Genomic DNA, 23,640 nt, shown 5'->3' with positions numbered 1-23,640 from the left:
CATCCTCTCTCTCCTGCCTGCTCTTCCTGTGTTTGGCGCTGCTGGGAGGTTGGGAGGTGGGTTCGTTTCCTAGTTCGATCTTTCACAGACGCTCGGGGGCTGTAGATTAGTTGTTGTTTGCTCTGTGTGCGAGAGAAGCGTGGCCAGCGTTTTGTGGTGCTTCTTTTTTCCCCCGTGCTTCGCCATTGTGTAAGTTTAATGTGGCTCTCCTCCCCACATCATAGGGTTCGTGTTTGCCCGCCTAGGAGGGCGTACAGGTGTTTCCTTCACGTTCCCCTGTCTTTTTTTTCTCTGGAACAGCGCGTGCAGTTTGGTTGGCAATGGCGTGCCAAATGGCGTGCTGCCCCTCAGTGTGTCGCCAGTCAGTAGATATAGGGCTGGGAAAGGGGTCAACCATGTGTGTATGTTTGTGTGTGTGTGTGTATCCCCGAATCTCTGGTCCGAGGGGTGCCAGGGAGCCTTAAAGACCTAATTTAGAAATAACAATAACGCCATAAAAGTCACACTGACTGAGCACACGCCAAGCCGCCATCGTGCGGGCTGGCGCCAGCGTTCTGAACTAAATGTTCCACTGTTCCCTTCGGTTCGCTTCGGTCGCTGTACGGTCGTAAAACGGGTCGAAAATTGCAAGCCAAACGTCGTGAAATGTGTGTATGTGTGGGTGCTTGTATTTTAGTTTTCTAAAAAGGGGTGCTTTTTAAAGAAATTTACATTTATCGCGACGTTTATCGGGCCGAATTTGGAAGCATAATGCAATTATGTTGTTCTTTTAGTGCCATTTGGCGCGTGTGTGTTTCCGTTGAACGAATGCGTTGCATAACGACACCATCAATATCTACAGTCATGCTTCGTCGGACACAAACACGCACGCACACAGAGAGTAATCAAATCAAAATCAGATTGATCTATTTGAGCGTGCAGAGCGGGTAAACGATCAATCAGCGGGAACGTTGGAGAGCGTTCGATCAATTACGCCACGGCGGTATCGTTTGTGATGCTACTGTTTACTGTGACACTGTGCCCATCGGCTGTTGGAGCATCTTCATAAACTGGGGGTTTGAAAAATGGATTGACAAAACACAGGTAAAAAAGGCTCTCGAGAAGCTCGAGAGGAGGAAAACAGACAAGCCGCGTCCTATTCGGTGCTAGAAATAGAGTTGTTATGCTAAACTTCAAGCGCAAAAGGTGATGTTATCGTTTGTTGTGTTTTTTTTTCTCTATTTTTTCAATTTCGCTCCCGCCGCCACGCCTTTTATGTGCAGGCGGAGGTAAAGGAGCTTGATTGATGCTACCATGCGGCCTTCTCCATCGATCAAAGTTTACAACTTCACGGCAATGGCACATTTTGTGTGGCTCCGCTTTATCTTTACGCCCAATCGGGGGGAGATCTTTTCGTTCCGTCGTAATTAGGATAGCTCTTCTGGATGGGGTGATCGTCAAGCACTATCACTTTCGTCCGGTTTCTCTCTCTCGCCCGTGTCAATTTAATTTAACGATTTTGATCGAACCGCGCGAGGTCAGTTCATTAACGGAGTTGCGCTCTCGGGCTGCCGGTAGCGCATAATGTAGCCAAAATACGAATGATGCAACCGTGTCGGCGATTGTTTCTTTTGTGATAGTGTTGTTGGGAGGAGGGAGCTACAGGACAGGGTGGGTGACACGTAAAGCATCGCCGAAATTAAGCATCGCGAAATGGTAGTTTATTGATAGATTTGACATTTCGGTGGTAGAAGTCACGTTTGATAGGGGTAAACAGGCGTGAAATATGGCTGCCACGGTTTGGTGATACTTTTAGCGATCGTGTGGCTGAGGCATTCAAGGTTTTACTGGTGTGTGTGTGTGCTTTGAAGATGGCACACTGGGGAAGCATTAAAGTTGCGCTGCGATTGGGTCATAATAGACATTTTTGAAGATGGCAACGCCACCATAAAAATAAATATTTGAGGCATGCTCTGTGGTTTGTGTTTTGCTGCGTCGATAAAAATCCCGATAAATAAAGAGAGTTAGCTACGGACACATACATAACCACCGAATAGCGTGCTTAAGTATGGGCTTTTGATCGATCGATTAATCCCATTGCGCGCAACTGTCGTGGGCCGCGTGCGATGGTCAGCGCAGTGCGCGGTGGCTTAGGAGGACAATAAAGTTAAATAATTTATGTACATGCGATCAAGCACACCCACGGGAGGAAGGGGTAGCATGTGCATAACCACCACCAACACCACCACCACCACAACCACTGCCATAATGTCACGCTCGGCAAGGGCGGAAGTGGCGCTTTGAAGTTGAGATGAAATCTGTCCCAACGCGCGAACCGCTCCTAACCAGTATCGCCCGGCGTGGAGGAGGGCTCGCTTGTCGCTCGCTCACACACACACACAGCTCAGGTAAATGGTGAGTTTTATGTCGCTTCAAGCAGTCTCACCCCGTGTCACTTCCTTTCCCCACACAGAACAAACATACATACACATGCGGCTGAGATTTTCAATGTCAAAGTTAATTACCTCTCGCGGGGGCTGTCAAACTCTCAAACACCGGGCGACACGGGGCGAAACCGAGGAAAGGAACACAAAAAGGGCAACCCGGGAACAGCCCGGTTAGTGTGGGTGTGCTGTGTGGGTGGGTGCATCGTTTCGTTTTGTTGTTGTTGCGTTGCTACCACCACCAACCGCCACAGATTGCCGATAATTATTTGTAAATTTTATATCGTGCCATTTGATGCTAATGATGACGCGCTGACAGTGAGCGATGGGCCGAGAGAGACGACAAAACGGCCGCTGCTCCTCACGTGCGCCCGTGTGAAACCGGATGTTGCGGTTGGTGGGGCGGGAAGAGGAGCGGAAGATAGTGTGGGATTGGGCAGAGGACAAACCACTGCTGAAACGCGTGCGCAAAGCGATGCTGCGATGCGATTCGATTGCAATTGCGCGCGAGATCGTTAAAGATGGTGGCGAAGAATTGTAAAGGGGGGTTGCAGCCACTCGTAACGGCCAATAATTTAATGGCCGCAATTTTCACCCTTTAAAATGTAATTTAACAACTTGACAGTGTTGTAGCATTTGACCAGCTACCATGCCATGTTTGTAGATGCGCGAAAAACGTAACAACGTCGGTAAAGCATCACACCTGGGGCGCTGACTGAAGTCTCACAGCCAACCAGTCACCACCACCACTGTGCGAGCGTGATTTATCATTCTGCTCTGCAATGGCAGCACGTGACCTTCGGGGGAGTCGCTTCCAGATGTGTCAACAGAAATGTCTTCTTGCAAATGGAGTGCAGAGTGGTTGACTGGCACTGTGTGGGAACGATCGCAAGTAAAGCAGATCGGCACAGCACTTCGGGCTTAGATCTGCAAGCTCACTGAGCACAATTGGACGCGTATCCGTTGCCTTTAGCGATGTCTTCTGAGATGGAAGTAGAAGGGGAGGGAGAGAGGCACAGAGCAGAATGAAAAATACACACCCGTTGCCACTTTGGCACTATTTATGGATGAATTTGATTTATACTTCCCACCGATATTAAGGTCAATGTTGCAACGCGCTGTGTGGCGGGCAGCACCGGTGAGGTGTACTGTTCACGACGACGACCACGCGCGATCGCGGTGCCGGTACTACGCGGCTGCGCATTCGCTGCCGCCCGGCCATCATAATCCACCCAAGAATTGGGTGGAGGCGCTGCTTAGTGCAAAACAATCGGTCGGCTAGGCAAACTACACTTTCCATAAACCCGTCAAGTTGGCATTGATTGCTGAAGAGGAGAGGGGGAGTAAGGGTCAACATTTGGACAGTCGACTAAAAAACGGCTCACCAGAGATACCTTCGAGAAATTCGCCCGAGATGGCGCCACTAAGCCAAACGCAACCAAACGGCGCAACAGCCTGCGAGTATAGTGTACTCTTCGTTTTTTTTCTGATTCATGGCCAACTTTTGCGCCATTGGAAGTATGTTTGTATGTGTGTGTGTGTGTGTGCATATTTTTTGTCCTCCCTTGATGTCTTCTTCGCTGGGGTTGGGAAGAAGCAGTGATGCCAGCCAACCTGTGTGTATGCAGAAATGGTTCCAATGCGGTGCGGGTTTTTATCCAACTTGAACCCTCCGTTTGCGACGCATCTTCCACTCGGTGTGACCTTCCCTTCCGAGTGAACCGGCAACAGAGGCAACTTCATACCTTGCATCCATACCCTTCGGTATTGCAGCATCCGCGCGGTCCTTTGCGTTGCTTTTTGCTGCTTTTTGGAGGAATTTTGTGCGATTTCTGCTTGTTGCCTTCTACGGCGTCCTCCTCCTTGGCTTGTGTTTTTGTTTGGCCCCCTTCCTTACTGTGTATGTGTGTGTGTTCGTTACGCTACCACAATTCCAATTATGCGGCACTTAATCTCGGTTTCGGAGGAAGCATCAAGACATACGGACGCATGCTTTTTTTCTGTTATGCCTGTTGGAAGGATTTAGTGGGTCCGTTTTGGAGCTTCTACCGAGGTGACTATTGTTTTTTTTTTCGCTTCGTTGCAAACAAAATAGCTTTGACCGAGATTTACCAAGCCCGGGCAAGGCTAGAAGCTCGGTGGGAATTGGTAGAAAAAATCTGAATAAAGCGATGTGCTTAAAAAGCCCCCAATAAAAAGGGCAGACTAGATGGCGTCCCATAGGTGACAGGGAATCCGGAAATGTTCCCAGAAGGTCGGGCTGGGCTGTGTGACGTGTGGTGATTTATGCGTTAGGCTAGTGCGGTGGCCTCCAGCACCAGCGAGCATTTGTGGAATTTTTAATTAACAGCATTCTATTGACCTTTTCTGTGTATTTTTTTTTGTTACACAAGAAATAGTTCAGAATCGTTTTCCCCACGTTCAAAACCGGGGGGACACTCCATATTTTCTTCATCGATTCATTTTTATTAGACTGCAGCGCCCTTCGTACCATTTCCGTGCCCTTTTTCCCATTCCCACACTGAGCGATGGCATATAATTTCTTTTCCTTCGACACTTTTTGCTCTCCGAACTCTTTCCATCTGTGCTGGTCTCGGCTTCAGCAGTGTATGGTCGCCGGACGCGCCGTAATGACGACGCCTCGACGCCATAACAAACGAGAGCACGATCGTCGGCGTGTCGACGCAAAAGTGGTGTATGTGTGTGCTTGTGGTGCGATTGTTTTACATTTCACCATACCTACCCGCCACATTGCTGCTGCCCCCACTGCTGCTTGTCAAAGGACGTCCGTGCTCGCCGAGCAATGCTCGTTTGTGACAAATCAATTATCTCAATAGGGTCTCGGGCACTTTCTCCCTCCCTGCGTGCACCGTTTTCCCACTGGCGTATGGTGTGGATAATGTTCAATCCGCGTCTCTGCCCCTGGTTTAAGAATCCGCGCCGGTCGCTTTGGGCGCCACTGCAGTCTGGGAAGGCGATAAAGCAGCTCCATCTGTTAGGGCAGCACGATCGGAAAGCAGGGGAGTAGCCCCCGTGTGCCTGGACGTGCCCGACAGTACGAGCATCATTATCGCACATTGTTTCTTTTTCGAAGCCATTTTCATGGGGGAGGTTGATAGTCTTTGTAGACATTGTAATGCATAGAACGAGTTCCAATGAAGCCTTTTCGTTCCATTCTAATGCTAGCAAGCTGTTCTCCACGTACTCCAACGACAATCTCTGTCCTCTGGCTAGAAATTGACAGCAGTTTGGAGGTTTTAAAGTCCAACTCATCCCGCTGTGGACCACTCCAAAGGCCCCGGACATTCGTTAATTGTGATGTGCTTAACAAATGGGATCAATTTATTTACTGTTCGCCTCGCCGAAATTAATTACGGCCATCAGCAAGCACCGCGCGGACAGTGAACTGGCAACAAAAATCGCGAGACTCTTTTACTCTAGTTTACCACCCACTTTCGTCCATTCCCCCGTCCCCGGCGCCACCAGAACACAGAACCGTGCAAATTATGCGTAACGCGCTCGCTCGTTTCGTCGTGGTGGTGGAGCAGGAGCGCGGTGCGTTGCGGCTTTATTCGCCACACTCCATCCGTGAATGTTTTGACGTTTGAAATTATCATATTTTTTTGTTGTTTAGTTTGCTCCGCTCGCTCAAAATCCGGAACTGGACAGGGTGCTCCCCGATTGCCCGGGGTGATCATTTGTAAGTACATGCGTTTCGAAGGTTGGTGATATGTGCAATGTGGTCGTGCTGCTGTCGTTGGTTGTGGGCACGGTTTTTTTTATCGCGTTGGGCTGATCTCGAACAGACACACGACATTATTAATGACTTCCTCTCGGCTGTTGATGGGCGTGCGTTCGTGTGCGTGTGTGTGTGTTTGGTTTCTTTTTAGAGAAGCCTGCATGCCTGGTACTGTCCCCCGGACACATCACCGCGCGCGATACCGATCTTTTTCGAATGCTTTTCGATCCAAATTTGATGCAAATGCGCTCTGCGAGGTTGATGAAGATCAATCGTTTAAACGGACCGTTTGCAGCGGCCGTATCTTTTTATGGGACATTTTTTAGGCAAAAGCTTCTCATTGGGTATGGTGTTTTGGAGGAAAGGAGTGATTTATGGAATCATGATCATTCCATCGTGTGCCTCAATATTGAAGGAAGGAGCCATCCGATCGTATCAGATCGTTTGATCGTCAGACCAATAAAAACAGGCATATATTTGAGAAGAAAAAAACACTGTGTTAAAAATGAATTGGAAAAGAATGGCCATTAAGTACGCTGGGAGGCTGGTTGAGTCATCAATTTAGCCTTTTAGCGAACAAAAAAATCGATTTCTAAAACAATAAAATCGAAGTAGGAGGAAACATTATACGCCTGTTGTGACCAAGAAAGCAAATAAGAAACGCATTATCGTTGTGACGGTTTAATAGCATAGTTTGCATAAATTAATTCTTTTTTCCAGGCAGGGTGGTCCTGAAGAAGGTAATAATGTCAGAACGTCAGAGAAAGTTTGGGGAAGAAGAGAATGTTCTGGCTTTCGGAGGAGGAAAGCAAAGAATGGAATGATTATTTTTGATCAATTTGTTTTTGGTATGAGCAGACAAAATGAAACAATGGAAAGGCCTAACTGAAAAGCAAGTCAAACTAAAGCAACCATTTAATGGAATCTTTGAATGTTTAGGCTAATCACCAATCCATCATGCGCTCCACATCAGGGGCCAATTCACGCTGTCTGAACTTAATTCCAACCGTTTGTAAAGCGCACAGTACCACTCTCCCTGAGAACGGATTCCATTATCGTCAAACTCGAAGCAAACAACGAAGCAAAAAAAAAAGAAAAGAAAAGCCATCAATTTGGTTGTTATGGCCCACTACCCTCCAGCCGTAGCAAAACATGCTGCTTGGCCTAAATTTCGGTGACATTGTTGCGTCGAATTTCTTCGCACGACCTTTTGCCATCGTGCACGCCTTTTCCTGCATTAGCATATCGGCAGACGTTGGTGTGTGTGTGTGTGTTGCTTTTCTAGGAGCGTCTAAGAACGTGTTCCAGGCAGTCAGATCACACAAACATATCCGGCGCTTTCTTCCGCTTCTCAGTTTTTCCCCCAAACACGCGCATGCACACCAAGCCGCCCACAGCTTCCCTTTTGTTAAAAACAAACAACTTTACCAAGGATCGGTTTTTTACCCGTGGAAGAGGGAGCGGGTCAAATAGAAGACCGCCCTCCCCCCCTCCCCGCGCAAGAACGTCACCGACGCTGTCACTTGTCCTCGCCTGGCCCCTTTACCGGTAACTGATAGGTATCAACTTTCTTGTTTGAAATTTTCTCCCTGACAGGAGCATAAACAGGCAAGTGACAGTTGCTTTTACTGTTTAGTGTGTTCGTTTGTGTAAGTGTAAGCGTCGTACACAGAAATTGGAATCGCTTTAATCAACTTCTTAACCAGCTCGGTCGCAGTGCGCTCGCTAACGATCAATTAAGCAAGTGTTACACAAACAGGCCGTTGCGCCGAGCAAGAATGCAAAACGGAAAAAGTGGGAAAAAGATAAGCCAGCAGTAGGGAGGAATGAAAGTTCGTTTTTTTTTGTTTCTTCGCCCTCTTCTATTGTGTGTGTGTGTGTGGTGTGCTGCTGTGTCGTTTGATAACCCCAAAGGCCGTACGGCGTCACACCGTGTGGCTGTGCGCAAAATGGATAACAAACCGTCTCGCAACCGAACGCCGGGGCCACTGGGCGATATTAAATAACACACCCGGGTTTTTTTTTATTCGCGCAATATTCCACTTTACCATACACATATACACACACACACGCTCGTTGTTCCACATGTTCTTCTCGAAGTGAGGGGAAAAAATCCCTTTCCCGAGGGGGGCTTTTGCGCTATTTTTGAATTGCGGCAAAAACGCGTGCGATCTTCGTGCGGACGGACGCTCGAACTCGCGTATCTCGCAGCAGCACAGTCACACAGTCACAAATTCTGGGGTACGTTACGGCGGGCCCTGGGACACCACCGGAAAGAATAACAACAGTCGGCCGTCGTATGTTTACGATGAAAACAAGTAAAATCGCGGACGACCTTTGGGTAAATAATGTTCGCCCGAAATGAAAAACCGAAAAATCAAAGTCACACTTCTGCTGCTGCTGCTGCCGTGTGTCCTGCTTTCGATCAATGTTGCTGCAGTATCCCGCTGCGCTCTGGCTCTGGCTTAAATCATTAAAAATAGCATTTCACATCGGTATCAAGCCTAAACTAAACTTCATGAGAGGAAAGCGGCAACGAAAAAATTAACAGCCGAATCACACCGACATGTTTTGATCGATTCCAGTCAATGTTTTGAAAAGCGACGGGGGAAAGGGAAATCAAGAGAATATGGTTTTGATCGTACATCCCCAGGGCAGGCCAACAACGGGTTTTGTGAGTGGTTTTCCGCGGAAGAATAACAATTCTGAGTAGTCAGATTTCGAAGTGTATCTGTTCAGTGGCCTTTTTCCAGTGAAACGTTGCGTTTATGTGAGTAAGAAGTCGCAATGTCCGCTCAAAAGTGGACGCTTATCGATGAATTTCTACGAAGTACCAGGTTACTCCATCGAGCGTGCTCCGTGTGCTCAACTGTGCCTGTGTGTGTGCGCTTCTTTATCAGTGGTGACACTTTACCGCTTGCTTAAGTAACGGAAGTGCACCACCTTTGGACACTTCAACCAAACACACACACACACACACGTACATAAATCACACAAATCGGTCATCACCGCTTGTCGTCCTCTCGCGTAGACGCGTTGGCGCAAGTGCGTTTGATTATGCAATATGACTAATGGTAGGCAATGGTGGCGTTGGAGGTGGTGCCGCATTTGGCAAAGGGCTCGGACCTGACACGGCCACGGAGCCGGACCAGCGTGTTGGCAGCGGCTGATGGCACACATTTTACTGATGGAAATAAATATTGTTTCCGAGCGAGCCGCTCGCTCGCTCGTTCGCTCACTGGTCCGTAGCTGGTGCTGTTACATCTGTTTGAAGTTCCGCTGGATGGAAGCAGCTCATGTGCGAGTGTTTCAGTGGGGGGGGGAGGTAGCTAAAGCTAAAGACACTTCAAATGCAGCTCACAGCAACAAAGTGCATCTATAAGAAGCACAGCAGCAACAGCAGCAGCAACAGCAGCGGGGAAGCGTACAGCGTTATTGAGACATGCTAATTTTTGCATTTCAAAACGAACGCGACGATTGCTTCACTACGTACGGCGACTGTTAGAAATGTGTTGGAAAAGCAGGCAACATCAAAAGCATAGGCACAGAACGGTGCAGAACGGTGCACGGTAGTGTGTACGTGACAAATTGCACGTCTACGGAGTATAGAAGTTCTTTTTTTCTGTGTGGTTCTGTGAGTATAGAAGTTCTTTTTTTCTGTCTGTGTGTGGAAAACAAAACATTCTACAAAGTGGTCAAAGAAAGTCAAAACAATCGAGCCTATCACAGGCTCTGGCAGAGTCTTTAGACTTTGTCTCCTGTCGCCCCATGTTCGGCCCGTGTTGAACCCAAAAATGTAGCGGGTAAAGATCGCCTAATGAGCGTATTCAAATTATCATTCGCTTGTGCCTTGTGTGCCAATCTTATCACTTTCTCAAGTTGGCAGCATTGGCAACATCATCATGACACGCAGCGGCGGTAATGGTGATTATCACCCCAAGGAGGGAAGGGAAACGCCAACAATAAAAGGTCATTGGCGGTGTGACCACAAAGACATCTGCTAGAACGATAAGCACAGAAGCAAGGTGAGGATGATGCGTGCTGAGACGCGGATGCTCACTCCCCACATACCAGAGGGTGTGGAGGTAGGTCAGCCGTGCTGCAAGCAATGGGTAATTACTTGGTTCATCTTAACCGAGATCAGAATCACGTCTGCTCTTGCGCGACAAGTGTTTAACCGATTCGAGGTCCGACGACGACGACGACGGCTGGCCGATGCCTATCGCGCACACCGTCTGCCCCCGGCTGGCCGAGATATGAGGGCGAAGATGTCGACCAGACCGTTTGTCTGGGGCGGGTTGCGCTTAGCTGCAAATTTGAGTGGAGGGGGAAGGAGTTCTGTGCTATCTGGCACCATTAACTAACACGCTAACAGCATTGCTCTTAATTAGATATTCGATTTGCGGTCGTTAGCACCGGTAGAACGACCAGAATTTCATAAGAATATTGAAAAGAAAGGGCAATTTTTAGGCTCTCAATATGGTTCTCAGTTGGCTTAGTCATACGATCGTAGGCAAAGATCAGCATCGGCTGTTATAAATCGCTTCTATCTTAGTATGTCACCTACCACTGTGTCTACTGTGTCTGGCTTCAAAAACACAAAAATGTTTGTTACCCTTTCATGTTTGATTTATAACCGAGCCCAAACCGAGGTGCTCTGCTGTGAAAAGCAGGAAATAGGGAACAAAACAAACCAGTGGTGTAACCCCACGAAAAGCAATCAAACCCCATTTTTGACAGCACCGACCGCAACGCCCATATGTCAAAATAAAGACAAAAATAGTGTTCATATGTCAAAACACAAACCCCAAGCAGCGGGAGATACACTTATCAGCGTCTTGCGATCGCCAGCTCATAAATTTCTTATTCATTGTCTTCGATAAGCCCTTGGCAGATTGCAAACGAGGGGGGGGGGGAATGTGCGACCAGATGTCGATCGCCCAAACAGAGGGGTTTGGGTTTTGCAAGGGTCTTTTCGCATGCAAAAAAGAGTCTACAAAACTGCTCGCCCAGCAGCACACATGAGCTGTCGAGGCTGTGTGGGTAAAGGTGTGGTTGAGCAAATGGCAACAAACCGCCCGATCGCTGATCTCCCGCTCCCCCCCTCTCCAAACCGATAGCGCACGCACACACGACGACGCCACCACGTTAAGACGACCTCTTTCAGAAGCTCGAGTGCTAATCTTCGAGACACGATCTTGTCGATCGTGCAGCGCGGGGCAGGAGCAAGGAGCCTTTTGGAGGGGGAGTTGTTGGGGTTGTTGAAATCTGACGGTGGTAACGGTGGTTGTGGGTGGTAAATGATAGACACACATACAGCCACACAGGCTCGTACATTTTATGTTCTTGGGGGTTTCACCTCGTACTTGCCCCCGGTGTGTACTTCAATCATGTGTGTGTCTGTGTTGTCTTCTCTTCCTCCGTGCGCTAATAGCCATCAACCTAATTTGATTTGATCGAGCCTGGGCTAGAGGTGGGTCAGAGACGGGGGCGGTAGAAGGAAAGCATGCGCGATAGAAATGGAGGAAGATGTGATGGTAGGCAGGGCAAGTTTATGTGTGGAGAATGCTAATAGAAAATGAGTGTGTCGCGGAGCGAGGGTGAAGAAAATCGGACCCCGGCGAGGGGTTCATTAAATGACGCGCGCGCGTGTGTGTGTGTGTGACGCGTAGGAGGAGACATTCGTGCGAAGGCGAAATGGGTTTGTGGCCGCGTGCATTGCATGTGCGATACGTGTGTTTGTGATTGAAGCGCGTCCGATCTTACCGGAGTCTTGCCGGAGTGATCATTCTTACAACTACACGGCCGTTTCAAAATGATTAGGGGGATGCACTGTTTACACAATCGAGCGACTAATTGCCAATTTTACACCTTTTCCCGAGCGACAGTTGCGATGTATCAGGTGTCTTGATCTTTGCCCATCGATCACGACCCATCGATTGGCGAACTCAATCGACAGCTGCCGCGCGAACAACGGCCCTACTGTCCGCCCGATGTCACCCTTCATGACACTGCGCGGCGGGTAATTTGATTCTAATAGAGGTCCGGCTTGCTACAGTATCCCCTCTTAACCCTCCCCGATGAATGCAACGATCACGTGTCTCTCGCTCTTGCAAGAGACGATGCCGGTGACGATGATGATTGAAACAAATATGAAATAGATTGATTGAAGTTGAACTTCGGTTCGCGCGCAGTGCAGTTCCATTGAGGAATGTAAACGACTTGAGACGCTCTGCTCCGCTCCAGTGTGTTTGTTTGCTCCTGAACCTCCCCCTAACATCTGAACCTAACCTTAAACCGGGCGGACACCAGGGACAGACATGTTTTGCTCGTGGAATTCCAAGAACGAGATCGTAACGTTCGATTGATTGTCGATGGAGTGAATGAGAATGAATGACCAGCCCCCATTGCAACACACACCTGTACTTGTTGTATGTGTTTACATCAATGGAATCTACATGAAGAGTACATTAAGTTGTTGCGACTTTAAGAACTCCAGAAGAACCTCGCACCAGAGGACTTTTATTGCGTGTACTAGTAAGTGCATCATCGTGTTGAATATCTGTGATCTTTATGTGTTTAATACATTACCAATAGCCTCACGCTGATGGTTGAGTCTCCCGGTCTCCGGGAATATCTCAACAGGCACAAGATCCTAAGATCCGTAAAGAAGCTGTCTCAATCAATTCCTCAAAGAGATAATCCAACGGATCAAAATTCTGCAAAAGAGAACCGGCAACGCTCCATCCTCCAGCTTCTTCCTAAATTGCGAGAAAATTTGCATGTTTTAAGCCACCAGAGGCAGTGTGGAGAGGAACCGCTGCACGGAGCTTAAACACAAACACTCGCTCCAAACAAGAAGCTACTCCTCGCGCACATCCACATGTCCCATAAAGTGTGCTACTTTATGTGCCACTTTATGTAGCCGGAGGCGCAATCTTCTCGCACCATTATCATGTGTGGCTTCGGTTGATGACGACCTGTACTGGAAGGGCAGCTGGTGGGAGTGGGGAAATGTGGGGTGTTTTAAACGACCCGATGCCTTTCGGGTTTCTTCGAGGTAGATAGAACGACCTCATGCCTGCAGTGGTGGAGGTGGGTGAAGGGGTAGATGCGCACACACACACTTCCTTTTGCGGACTGACAAACCAGCGTGTGCGTGTGGATCGAGATGCGTTTTATTAATATGATTTTAATTCCAGCACTTGTGTGCCATGTGCGCCAAACCCTTTGCGCGTCCGGTGCAAGCAGCAGATGACCCCAGTGGTGTGGTGATGGTGGGGTTGGGAGCGCGTGTCACTCCTCCCGAAGATGCAAATTTATGCAATTCATTTACACGCTGTGTATCGTATGGCATCCTCTCGTGATCTTGCGCAGCCTTCATCGCGCTGCACTTCCAGTCGGGCCTCGCATTCATTCGGCTGCTTTATTTTTGTGATTCCGCCCATTCCCGGCCATCGGAGAGTAGGTGAATTAAGCTAATGAATATGACCTAGGCGCTAGACTCCACTCTCCCTCTCTCTCGCGGTGCGTTGTGTGCTTCCTCGCGCACAGTGCGAACAGTTCGATGCGTGTGTCCGACCATGCGTGAAGAGACACGGCGTGAATGCCGGGAATAATTAGGGTGTGTTAGGGGAGTTTGCCAAACGGCTACAAATGGATTACAGTGTAGCAAATCAGAAGGGTGTGTTCCAGATTCCGATGGCAAATGAAGCGCAGGGAGAAGGGTGTAATCGGCAAACTCTTGGACAACAAATTACCCCAAACCCGGTTCACATTAAGCAGCATATTTAGCATCCACGCGCGACGCGGGGCCGTCTGCCGGAAACGAAGGATTAAAGATGCAATTTGCACTTCGCCAAAGTGTTTTTTGATCGAACCATTTGGAAGTAACGTGCGCGCGGTAGCCATAAATTCTTTTCAACCCCACTTCCGCGCCACCTACCCAGCATGTGCGTGGAAAGAATAAAAAAGCCTGCGCAAAAAGCAATGCTCTTTCTCTCTTTCTCTCTTTTAAGCAAAGGGATAAACTTCAGCCTACACATGGTGCGTCGGGGGGCACTATTTGGTGTAAAACCGTTTTTAGCCGACCGACCGATCGGAGAGTTTATGTTTCGCGTACCACGGGGTTGGGATGCTTAATCCTTTCGGTGCGGCAACCCACCTTCAAACTCTCAACCTATCTCCAAAGAAGTAGAAAAAAAAAACAAACGCGTCAGATTGTGTTTTTACAAAGTAAAATTAATTATCCTTGCCGTGTCCGTTCGAGCTGCTCGTGAGCTGATCATAAATCTGGGCACACACTCTCGAACCATCGCGGACGCAAGAAGGTGCGGATAACTGAGCTTTTTCATGGTTTCAAGGAACACAAAAAAGAAAACAAAACCGGCTAGTTTGGCTTTTGGTTGATGGTCCTACGAAGGGGGCGCGTTTTTTGCACCTCCAAAAATGAATGAACGAAAAAAAAAAGTGGTGGCGGCCAAGCGCAAGCTAGTTGTCAAGACCGTTCGTAACGATCCGTTCGACGCCCACAACATGGAACGCCGACCACATCGCCCCAAACGCGCGGTGGTTCCCTTTTGAGTTGCGCAGAAGCTTCGTTTTGCCGGCTGTGTGGCCAAGTGTTGCCAAAATGTTGTATGTTTTTGTAGCACACTCAAACTCTCTTTACAGTGTATGGCTCGGAGTGTGAGACCCCTCGGTGCTTATGGACCATGCACCGACACGCAATTGGACCATCTCCAATGGTTCGCTGTAGTTTTTGTATTTATTTTCTTCACACACACACAAACTCGCGGGCGGAAAACCGGAAAACTGATCCAGGCAGTGGGCCAAGTAGAAGGGGGGGTTTCAGTGTCCTTTTCACCCCGCTTTTTTGCTCCGTCCTGGTCGCCAAAACGTCACGCCACATTGCCAAAAACATGCAACAAATGTTTGGGAGAGGAAAAACGAAAAAAATAAACGTTTGGCTACTTTTCTTTCGGTGTGCAAAATTGGCAAAGCTTGCTCGCTCGCTTCATTTACTGCAAATGCTCTAATCGTGAATTATGAGCACCTCCTCCTTCTCCTCGGTGTGGTGTGGCAATAATGATGATAATAATAATGCTCTAGGAGTGGGTAAGAAAGGAGCCAATAAACAAAAAAGAAGGAAAAACCACCTGTTGGACACTGTCGTCACCGTTGCTCCGTTGTCCTCGTTTGCAGCAGTGTGTGTGTGTAGCGTTTGCACTTCCGGTGTGTGTTGATATCCTGCGATCACTCGGCACACAACAGAACGAACGCGGCCTGCTTGGATGAAAAATCACTAAAACCGAGCTGTCACAACTTCCTTCGGGCACAGTGTTAATCCTCTACTTCGTCTGCCCGATTCGGTTCATTCGATGCTGCTGCACACTCTCTCTCTCTCGCTCACTCACTCACTCGAGTATCACTGTGTGTTGTTTTGCACTTTTGCCTCTCTTTTTTCTGTATGTATTTTATACACTTTACGTTATTTTATTTTTTCGGTTGTTGCTGCTAGCAAATAAACACTAACACTAAAACACTTAACATTTAGCACCAAACATACACACAACACACCCTCCCCATTCACTGGGTGACATTTTGTATTCACCTTTCGCTTTACGGTTTGCACTTCTCTTTTTCCCTCCCAGGGGGTCGTGGTGGTTCGCACTAGCCGGGTGGTAATTCTGCTGGCCGGCGGCAGTGCCGTTTTTCACTGAGTGCTGCAACTCGCTGGAGAAGAGATAAGGAATAAGAACAATCAACCGCTAATGCCAAAAACTCATACACACACACATCTAAAAGGAAAACACACACACACAAACACACGCATCGCTTTGGCCACACTGCGCTCTCACTGCACCGACCGCCGAGCAAAGTTCCACGAAAACCGATTTTCCGAAGCCGATTTTCCACAGCAAGCAGGAAAGGAGTTATGAGGGAGGAGGGAGGGAGGGAGATGTAGGGAAATGTTGCCGGCAGTGTGTTTCCCGATTGGCGCCGGTCAGTCCAGAGCCGAACGCATGAGAGCCGGCGCTGCCGGCGGTCAGTCGATTTTTCCACTCCCTGTGTGTGTGTGTGTGAGTGTGTATGTGTGTTTTTCCTTGCTTTTCCGTTTTTACTTCACCGGCACGAAACAGCCGTTTTTGTACAGTTGTTTTTGCCCGCTGAGTGCCAGAATTAGCATGTCACGGTGTTACGCCGGGATGGGAGACTGAGGGAAGGGTTTCCAGCTTTTCTTTTTTGGCACCGCCACTCGAAAACTCAATCCTCGCTCCTTCCATTACTGGGGGAGGGATTGTTCCTCTGGGGGGATTTCTTTCTTTGTTACTACTTGTTACTACTACTATTACTACTGCTGCTGCTGCACCACCACGATCGGGGTAACATTTTCTCGCTTTTCGAGTGGAAAATTCAATACCGATGGAGCTGTTATTGGTATGCGCTGGTGCGCTGTTCGATTTTTTTTTCTTATTTTTCTCACACAAAACACACACACTCACACACGTTTAAACGTACACTGAATCCCTTTTTGTAACAAAATTGTTTAACTAAAAATTGATTGATTAATTATTGTACTAGATGATCCTTTTTTGGGGATATTCTTAGCCGAAGGCAGCATGTATTGGGCTGCTTTTGGGATAATTTGGATACAAAAAGCTAAATTTTACTAAAATCTAATTTTTTTTTTATTATTTCAAATTAAATGAAGCAAACATAAAAGTAGAACTTTTCAAAATGAGTTATTTGCACTCGGTTTCACATTTGTTGACACTTGACGCCGATAATCCTGTTTTTTTTTTTTATCGTAAACAAATATCAACTTGATATCATAAGCGTTTTAAACAAGCTGCTCACTTGTCACCAACACATGGATACTACTTAGACACTTCGTAAGACACTTTCGTAGACTTATTAAAGAATTTGTACACAAAAAACCAATAAGCAACAATCTGTACCGAATGTTTTCCTCGTGATGCACACACAGCTTCGCCGAGTAGGATTCGATTTTCCTACACATTGGTGCGTGTGGGTATGTTTGTGCTCAAATAAATTCATTTGTTTTCGTTCACACACTCGCCCGCGTGCATCCGTGCGTGAGGAAATTCGACTCGACGTGGCCAGGCAAGCTCCTTCCCAATTTTGCACCACAAAACCGTGTTTGTTCATTTGCGGTTTATTTCCGTGGTAAGATTGTTTTACTCCTTCGCTAATGTGTGTTAGGTGTGTGTTTTCCTTTCCCACATCATCATCAACATGATTTTCGATTCGGTGTCCTCTCTCCCCCGCCCCAACCTGAAGCGTCCGGTAGTGCGGCCGACGGTCCGCTCGGTCGATGCTGACGGTCGCGACACTGAACGTGGCTGCTAACAGTTTCCCGGCGCTTTTCCGCCGCGTCACGCGCTTGGTGCATCGAGCTGCAAACGACAACAACAGGGACACGGGTTTGCGTACGGGTTTTGGGGTTTCGCGCGACAAAGCTCGCGATCCGGTCACTGCCGTCATGTGCGGTCCGTTTCGTGTGCGATTGTAAACTGGCGGGCAGCCGCTGAGTTTCGCATCCATTCGGTCGGTCGGTGCGCGGCCAAAGCGACACACACGACCACGCGCGCGCCTTCTTGCGCCTGCCGCGAGAGAGCGGACGGCTCGGGTTTTGTGTCGTGCTGCTCTCTCTCTCTCCCTCTCTTTCGTAGTGACGGAGTGAGCGCGTGAATGTGGGGAGCTGTTTAGGGTGCTTGCGGGGGACTTCGAATGCGTGCAATGTTGGTTGCCACTCAGCGCGTGGTGCAGGGTTATTTGTTGTGTATTCGATTTGAATTGGAATAGAACAGATAATTTTGTGATGTATCTAACCCTCGACAACTTCAGGCGACCGTTCATGGTGTCCGGCTTTATGATATGTGTCTTTCTAACTCTCATTTCGTATTTAAAGAGGCACCTGTAATTGGAAGAAAGAAGTTTTACAATATAAAACAATCAAAAGCCCCAAATTGTGGCTCCTCCAACACGTCTGCAATGTAACTTTGTGCCTCGGGTAACCCATCGGTACATTCCCTCACGAACCCTGCAATGGTTTACTCCACGTTGATAGCTCCCCCCCGGTCGCTCAGCGCAACCCCCGCGACAAATGGTGAGTGCCGGTGCGATTGGGGCTAAAAATAGCACCCCAACCAGTTGTCATCATCGGCACGGCGGCATTGGTGGACCAAAACGTCATACTCGCCGCTGATTGGCCGATCGCGTACCCTGTTACCGGCATTTGTTGTGCTGTGTTGGAAGCATGCCGCTTACCTTTTTTTGTTGCATATATATTCATACGCGTTCCGTCGTGTGCGTTTGGCTGAGTGGCTGAGGGGGCGCGGTGCCAGCCACGCCGGTGTGTCCGGGGTTGTTGTGTGCGGTGTCGTCCACCACCTTCGAAGCTAGCGCACCGTTTGATAGTGAAATCGGTACCGGAGACCGGAGATTTCGCGTGCGGGCGATCGTGCCAACAACAGCGACAGCAACAAAAACAGTAGTAGCAGGCAACAACAGCAACAACAAAAAGCGAATGAAAAGGCGCGTGAGCACGTGAGAGCGCAGCGGAACCGAACGCATACAGTGGAGATCGCTTTTTATCGCGATCTGCTTATCATTCCGATTGGTTGCTTATCGCACGCTGGTCGATCTCTCGAGAGCGGCTCAACGCGCAGGGCTCGCCTGAGAACCTTTCCCACTTTCATTAGGGGTGAATAAACATTTTTGCCCATTTTTTAAACGGTTTCATGTTTCTTCGATCGCAACTGATAGTGAGGGAATGGAGTGAAGCAAAAATGGCTCTATATGGGTCACAGTAACAACGCACAGTTGTTGTGATAAGTGCACGCTATGCTGGAGATACAGATAGATACCGACTGTAGCGCGGTCGCCCTCTCGAGGCTCTCTCTCATGCACGCGCGCGAACGCAGCAGCTGATGCGCGGCAGTGGAGCTGCCCGGTTGTTAGTACACGTGAGGGCGCACAGAAAGGGTGTGACGCACACCCGACAACGCACACCAAAACACACACACACACACTTGCCGCTTTACTAACCAAACCATAACCCGATCGGAGTGTCCAAGATCCGGTCGGATTTGCCGTACACTCACGCGCGTTTGCGATACCGAACCGACGGCGACGGGGACAGCAGCACACCACCATCTCACGCTTTACGTATCGCAAATTCGCCCACACACCCACATGCGTGGTTTTATTGTTGTTATTTTTAAGTCCGTTGTGTGGCACTTTGGTTTCGGTGGACGCCGGTTTCGCCGAACTCACCGGTGCTCTCGTGTGTCGTGTCGTTGTTTGTTGGATAATTAGACGAAGGGGAGTTCTCCTTCACTGTAGTGTTTATCAATTTTCAGAACTAATTGAGCTGGATCGAACCGGATTTGATGATTATTGAGATTGTTCAAATGATTTTGTGTGTCGTTTCTTCTTTTCTCTCGCCTTTCTTATCCCAACACAACCTGCTCCGTGCTTCCGCGGGGTGATGGCTTGGCTTGGTGAGCGTGTTCGGTATTCGAGATAGCAAAGCGGCGGTATTGATTTCTTGTTTATAAAATTTTAAATCAAAACAAACGGCCGATCGATATGTTGTTCGCACCCCGCACTCGCTCACAGCTGCTGCTGCAGTCACGTAATGTAATGAGTTCTCCTTCTCCTTCCCGGCCTAGCAACAAGTGCGCTGTGTCGTGCGTGTGTTTCCACCAGCATAGAATTGGTGGAATTGTTCGATCAATTTTTAAATAAAATGTTAACAATTCTCTCTCTCTCTCTCTCTCTCTCTCTCTCTTTTGAGAGGAGGCAATATGTGAGCAAACGAACTTTTTTTTGCGGCTTCTCGAAACATTGTTACAATGCTGCCTATTTGTTTCATATCTACATATCCCACCTCTCCCCAACGCCATCCAAGATTATTGCTTTCGGACGTTTCGTACCGGAGGCAAAGGGAGAGAGAGAGAGAGCAAGAGAAGAGAGCTCGATCTGTTTGTTGTTGCGCTTCGTTTCGTTTGCTTGAGTTTTACTTTATCGTTTTGTTGCCAAGTTTTTGATCTTCGCAGGCCGTTCCTTTCGCAGCATCCCGCACTCCCAACCACCCTCCCGCTGCCCGATCAACCCCCTTGGCTTGATTGAATGTAAGCTTTAAAGGCACATTTTTTGGCGGGGGGGGGGGGTGGAGGGAGAAGATTTTTTTGCTTTTCATCTCTGTGCCAAGTGTTTGTTCGTGTATTTTTTTTTTTGCTTCAAAAAAGAGGTTAGTGTTAAACACACCCTTTCTCACATCCTCACATTCCATTGCCCGGGCTTTAAAAAAAGGGGTAGACACACTATCCACCATAACCCCCAACCCCCTCCCTTGTAGTCCCCTCCAAAAAGAGAGGTTATTTGGCTGTGGTCCCGGGACTTGCAACCTCAATTAATCGATTCGTTTGTTGCGTCTCCTCGTGCTGGGTGGTGTTTTTGCTTCATTACTTTTACCGCTGATCGTGCTGCCCTCTAAACCCCCCCCCCAACCCCACCCCTCCCCTGTTCCGGTGTATATGATAAGGGTGGGCACAGTTTCCACTTCTTTTTTCTCATCCGTTTAGTGTAACTCGCACAAATGGCTACAAAAAGAAGAATACAAAAAAACACACATACTGATAGAGAGCGGAAGATAACCCCTGCATTCCTCTGGCCTAATGTCCGTGTCCGTGTGTCAATGTGTGTGTTTGCTGCCTGTATTTCGGCTACTCGGCTTGGCGATACGCGATTTCTTGCCAGCGTGCCAGCTCGCGCCAACGTGTCTGCTACGACCGTCGACCGTTCCGTCGGGGTTACAAGACGCCGAGCAGCAGTGGGCAGATGGGTGAACGAAGGGTGCACACACACACACACAGACACACACACATACATTGACAACGTTGAGACCGCGAAGAATTGACACGTGAGCGAACTAAGCGCGCGTCTTCGAAATTTTCATATTTCGTTGATTGCTATTTTGGCGTTGGTTTGCTGGCGTTGCTTCGCTCTCTCCCCCAAAACGGAACTCATCTGCGGCTGTCACTCACCATTGTTGATGGGGAGCACTCACTCGGCTTTTGCGACCGCACGGGGGTAGGTGCTTTTGCTGCACCCCCTATCACACCCCTTCCCATCTGCATCCCCTCGGAAACTGTCTTATTTTGACAGGGATGGATCGTTTTTTATCATTTGTTAACTCGAAATGTATTCCCGTGTGCGTTGTGTTGATCGTTTTTTCTCCTCTTTTTTCGGCCACTTACTCTTACTCTTCTTGCTGAGGTGATCGTTTCGCATCTTTCGCCTGTTTTTTTGCTTCCCTCTCGTCTTTCTCTAACGGACGTGTATGGACGGTGATCGTTCGCGTTTTGGGGGATGAAGGTTTCTTTGCCTTCTTTTTGCTGTTCTTTTGGCTCTTCCTGCAAACCTGTCCCGCGCAAATCGGTCCAGGTTTTTTGGGAGGAGGCGGGGGATGTCTTTGTATTTGACATTTTGTGTATGTGTGTTGTGCTATTGATTCCTTCGTGCGTTCGCCGTGAATCAGTCAGTGTTTGTGCAGTGTCCTGTTTGTCCGAAGACTAATTGCTTTCAGCGAGCTTTTGTGGCGGGCAGGGGGTTCATTTTTAGGCTAAAACTGAATGAATTTATGACATTCGTGTGGTTCCGCTGCAGTTGCTTTTGGGATATTTAGCATTTTTTTGGGTTTTGTTGCTTTGGAAAGACGCTTTGGTTGTATTTTGTTTGTGCTATTGGCAGACTCTTGAAGGTTATTTGTGAAAAGATAATAATTTATCGTTAGATAAACAAAGTCCATCAAGCCCTCGTGCCCAATGCTTGATAAAATGTCCCTATTTCCAATCACAAAACCATTAATGCTCATGTCGTTGGTTGATTGTTATGCATTTACATATTATGTCACGTCGAGTTAGATGGCCCATCGCATGCTGATGGGACCTACCAACCCCCAGCCGCACAGGTCGCAGGCCCTTTGCACTCCGTTCGCAGAGAGCGATCTCCATCCTCTTTTGTTCGGGGTGGTCCGTTTTGAGCGACGACTGCCAGCAGATTATGAAAATCAATAAGTTTCCTGTAAAGAGAGAAGAAGAAAAAAAGGGGGGAAAAACAACACACACGCCCCAACCAATATTTTATCAACCCTTTCTGCTTGGGGGACACATCTCTGACGGCCCTTCACGGTGTCACAATTCGAATATTAATGCTTTTTTGTGTCTCGATTTTTCGAATCGCCGCCCTTCGCACAAAAAAGCACAAAAATTACGTATGGTAGCACCTCCAAAAATTTACACGGCCCTGGCATTCCGTCCTGCTGTCTTGTGTGACCAGATGTGTGGACGGGCGATTAATTTAATAACCATCGTGGCTTGGGCCAGACCTACCTTGAGACGATCGGAAGTGAGGGAATCGTAAGCCTTCCGCCGTGTGGCAGGCTGGCACCATCCATCTTCATCTGCAGCCAACCCTCCTCTCCCTGGACCGTTTTGTGTGCGATGCGATAATTTCGGTGCTGCGCGTTTTGTTCCACTAATTTTCATTCATTTTCAAACCCCACGACGGTCACACATCCACTGAGCGAGAGCCATTCATTAGCCACGGATGGTTCGCCCGATCGGTCCCGATTAGGTAGGTCGGTCGGGGGAAGAAGGTCTTTGTTGTTTTGTTTTCTTGCGTTTCCGCATTAGAAGTGGTTTTGTTGCTGCTGCTGCTGCAGAAAAGAGGGAGGCCACCCTGAAGGGCTTCAGCCTATTTTTATGGTAATAATTCAGTGTGAACAGGTGAGACCCTTCTGCTGCAAGGTAACGCTAACAATCAATCATAACTTCTCCCAAGAAAGAAAAAAAAACTGCATCCCTTACTGTGTAAGACGGCGCAAACGCTTCGCTTCATTAAAGGAAGTTTGGTTTTCCCCTTTTTTCCCATGCCTTTTGTGAGATTTGTCAACCATCGGGGCTGAAAAAAAACGGGTGAAAAAGTGGAGCAACCAACGGCAGGAAAAGCCGAGCCGAATTTTGACGGCTTGTGGTGTGATGAAGCTTCCCGAGCGCACAAGACAAATGGCGCCCCATTAGCAATCACTCGTGCATTAGTGTTGGCACACACGCACCTCGTCCCCTTTTTCGGTGACGATAATGACAGGTTATCGGAGAAGGAGGAGGGCACAGGTTTCGGGTGAACGAAATTGATTAATTTCTTGCCAGGGTTGGCGCATTATCGGTTGATTGGATGGCATACGAGAGAATCCCATCGGCCATTGGACACGAGGAGGGAGGGATTATTATGGAAATGGAGACGTGGCAAGGGCAGAAGAAGAGACGTTAATCCGTTGTAAAATCAATGGCAAAGTGGCCTTAAATAAAGATAAGCTTACGAGTGGGGGCACTGTTGATGTTGTGACGGTGTCGACGATGATGGCAGTTTCAGGTACGATCGTCT

General features: G+C 48.3%; 1 protein-coding gene across 4 annotated transcripts in view; it reads right to left on the bottom strand.

Annotated features, from left to right (window-relative positions):
- The window catches only part of LOC120898810 (activating transcription factor 3), a 57,007-nt gene extending 39,259 nt beyond the window's left edge, over positions 1-17,748 (bottom strand). For 2 of the 4 annotated variants that reach the window (XM_040305170.1, XM_040305169.1), the window contains exons 1-2: positions 17,461-17,711; positions 15,321-15,897 (exon numbers count right to left, since the gene is read on the bottom strand). The gene's annotated coding sequence lies outside the window, so the exon portion shown is untranslated. Of the gene's footprint in view, positions 1-15,320; positions 15,898-17,460 lie in introns of all 4 variants that reach the window. The other 2 variants (XM_040305173.1, XM_040305172.1) reach the window with 2 other exon arrangements.
- Between the last annotated feature and the right edge of the window lie 5,892 nt (positions 17,749-23,640).

Source organism: Anopheles arabiensis, chromosome 2 (assembly GCF_016920715.1).
Source record: "Anopheles arabiensis isolate DONGOLA chromosome 2, AaraD3, whole genome shotgun sequence".
NCBI classification, from domain to species: domain Eukaryota; kingdom Metazoa; phylum Arthropoda; class Insecta; order Diptera; family Culicidae; genus Anopheles; species Anopheles arabiensis.
The sequence above is the reverse complement of the archived record's forward strand: the minus strand, read 5'-3'. Positions and strand labels throughout refer to the sequence as shown.